At 40.9% G+C, this 3,658-nt stretch overlaps 1 pseudogene; it reads left to right on the forward strand.

Moving 5' to 3' along the window:
- The first annotated feature begins 2,204 nt into the window (after positions 1-2,204).
- Positions 2,205-2,741, forward strand: LOC125400808 (large ribosomal subunit protein uL18 pseudogene; annotated as a pseudogene).
- Positions 2,742-3,658: the final 917 nt, after the last annotated feature.

A 3,658-nucleotide genomic window follows, 5' to 3' on the forward strand; every position in this document is an offset into this window, starting at 1 on the left:
CCCATCCTTTCCGATGTTTGCAGGAAACTGCAAACCCAAAGGCGCTGTCACATACACAGAGGGTCCTGATGTAAAACCATGGTGAATATCTTAGACAGGTACAGTTTAGCAATCAGCCCACCCTGCCTACATAACAGGCCCTAAGAGTAAATTAAGATTCCTTGACAACAAGCCTTGAAGATCAGACCCAGAAGGGGAAAGTCAAACTACACACGGAAAATGAACATCTGGAAAGGATATGACTACAGAGGATGGAACAGAGCCTAGGGCACAGACAACTGCCCCTGGTAAGGGTTAGGTATAGACTCACTATGGTTCCTGAGGGGCATGCATAGATATAGTTGGCCCAATGACCCAAGAGTGGAGCTAACCTAAGTGCATTTTCACACCAAGGTTAAGAAGAAATGAAGTCAGACTGCTAGGGAGCCCTGGAGAAAGGTTTGCCTTCCCCTCTGTTGATCTTACCCCATGGCTGATTCTATGGGTGTCATCCTGACACACAGGTGCTACATTCCCTTGCTAGCACCACCTGAACAAAATACCCCCAACTGCAAGCTTACCTAGCATGAACTTATTTCCCCACAGTACCAGAGACTAGATGTCTGAGTCCAGGATTGTTTTAGTCTCAGAACTCTCTCTTTTCTTGAACTTGGCTTGTAGAGGATCATCTTATTACCCCTGTCTTCAGACCATTTTTCTCTTTGTCACCCCATGTCCAAATTTATTCTTGATATGAGGACGCCAGTACGATTGAATCAGAAAGTGTCATAGTGGTGTCATGGTAGCATTATCATCTCTGTAAAGACACAGTGGCCACATCTAGTTACATGCTGAACTGCATGAGGTCAAGATGTCAGCATATGATTTTGGGGGTATGAAACATCTTAGCCCACTGGAGTTGTCCAGCATAGCTCAGAACATGAAGAGACTTGCTTATAAAGCAGGGTGACAAGTCATGTTGTTCAACGTGCACACGAACAAAGTCTCCATGTGAACATTTGGGCTATATTGTCTGCCTAAATCCTTGTTTTATACCTTATGAAGTTTGGGCATTTAAAGTGGATTTCCTAAGATTCTAGTGAGAAACTAACAAGTTCACCATCCATCTTCCGAATCTCCTTGTGTTTGTCCAGCTGTGCAAATTGTCACTTTTGAGTTCCTCTTTCTTATTCCTGGACTTTTTCTCTGTTTCACAAAATACATTCATCTTACAGCTTCAAAAAGTCAAATTCAGGAAGACACAAAACAAAATTTCCAGGTCATTGGCTTAAAGTCAAGTAGCAAGTCCAAGGAATTAAATTTCCAAGTAGTCCCAGATACCCCTCTGAAAAGTGCTCAGTATACTATTATTACATTCTGCATTTATTGACACAAGATGATAACACACTGTTTTGCTCTGTCTGCCATAAGAATATGCAATACTTTCTATAAAATAAAATGGTTCTTTAAAGATGCTGGATGAGAGGTGGTCTTGTGCTAATATTTTACCTATCTCCATGTGAAATAAATACCACCCTTCCCAACGGATCCTCATTCCACTCACAATTCTTATATTGATCAATATTGAGGCAAGCACTTTGTCAATGAATCCTAATAAATGTTCAACACTGTCTTAATTTTGTTTTTAAGTGGAGAAGACTGAGTACTAATTTTATGACAGCATCATTGACATCTTGCTTTACGGCATTGTTTCTAAAGTAGGAAAATATAGAGTTCCAATGAATTTGTGCAGAATGGCTGGATATGCAAAGATGCATCACCCATGTTCATGTTCCTCATCACATAAGTTGGCTCAGCCAGTGCACACAGCACAGGAAATCAGCGTGACATATCTGGAGCTGGTTTTGATATTCAATCAGTATCTCTGCAGCATGTATCAGTGTCCAGATCAGAAACCTGGGTTGTGCATAATATCATTTTCTGAAGACAACCTCAATACAATCTTTTCAGATTCCTTTGACAGCGGCAAACAGGTAATCTAAGAGGATTTGGAGATGTCTTAGTGAGCTAGATTTTCTTTTATTTACTGTGGGGAAGCAGACAGAAGCTGAGTTTTGCTGGAGATGGAACGGAATCATCTCCCCTCATAGAATATGCAGACTGTTGCTCATCACTCTGAAAATAGACCGTAAGCTTTGGCCCCCTAGCACCACCAGGCCTGCAGGTCTGTGTGGGGCTGTAATTGCAGGTTTCTTTCCTGCAAGATGGTATTTATTAAAGTTGTCAATCATGAAGTCTACCTTAAGAGATCCCAAATAAGATTAAGAAGGTGATGAGGGGGTAAAATCAACTACTAAGCTTCAAAACGCTTGGTGATCCAGGACAAAACATAAGGATAGCACAAGAAAATATAGAATGCAACTCAAAAAGATATCATCTGTCAGACTGTATATGCCCCTATAGAAAGGGATATGATCGAATGCCAATATATGCATATAAACTAAGAAATTATGTTAAGAAATTTGCTTGACAAATTCTGCTGCAGCATACTATACTGGCTTGCTGCTGTCCCACAGGCTTCTCAGTAGATTTAGCATGGGCAACATCTATGAAGGCCAAGTGGCTATGAGTACAACTTGGAAAGCATTGATGGTCAGCCTGGTATCTTCACTTGCTCTTTGGATGCAGGTCATGTCAGAGCGACAGCTGGCAATAAAGTATTTGGGGTCCTGAAGGGAGCTGAGGAAGGAAAGTTCTCTCTCCCCACTGTGAGCAGTTATCTAAGTTCAAGGCCCACATAGAACAAAGAAATTGGAGAAGGCACATCTACTGCTCACTGGGACTAAGTCATCCATTTTCTTCTGCTTTGACCATCACAGTCACCGGTGGTTTGATCGTGGTTTGTGTTCCTTACGTCTTCCCTCCCTATAACTCAGAATATAACTTTTCTTGCTAAAGTAGTCCATAAAGCCATCCCTGTTTTGGAGTGACTGAAAAAGTGAGTGTGAGTGGGCAGAAGAGAGGAGAGAGAGAGAGAAAGAGAGAGAGAGAGAGAGAGAGAGAGAGAGAGAGAGAGAGAGAGAGAATTAACTAGACACTGAATTATTGGAAAGACTTTCAAACAGACTTTTGACATCTATTAAAAAGCCACACCCTATTAACCATGAAAATTGAATTTTGGATACCATAGACCAATATCCGTTAGCACTCATTTCAGGCGAATAAACTCTGGGTAGCCTATAATTTTGCTGATTTGAGCTCCAGTCCAGATAGACAAAGTCAGGTGATCCAATTCAAAATATTATCTAGGCAACATAGCAAATGCAATGTTCTACAGTATTGAGTTACGAATAAATACATACATAAACAAATAAATAAACAAACAATTTATACATAAGAGTTGCAAAATCAATTGATTTAAAGCAACTCAGCCCAAAACAGTCTCAAAAAATCTTACAAGGAGTTTTCCAGAGGAGATTGTATATGGAGGGATTTGCACAATTCTAAAGGATAGAGGCCATTATAGGGAAAGAGCTGCATTCATATCTTTCTACACACTCACCTCACATCTGACATTGAGAAAAGTGAGGCACATCCCTGAGAGTGGACTGCATCCTACATCTGGGATGTTAACAGGTCAGGGTGGAAAGCCTTCATGCATGTTGCTGCAGAAACTCTGAGTAAGTCTTATGCTTTTCTCTCTGCACTGAGAGCCATG

This window comes from Myodes glareolus, chromosome 24 (assembly GCF_982192425.1).
Source record: "Myodes glareolus chromosome 24, mMyoGla1.1, whole genome shotgun sequence".
Lineage (NCBI taxonomy): Eukaryota > Metazoa > Chordata > Mammalia > Rodentia > Cricetidae > Myodes > Myodes glareolus.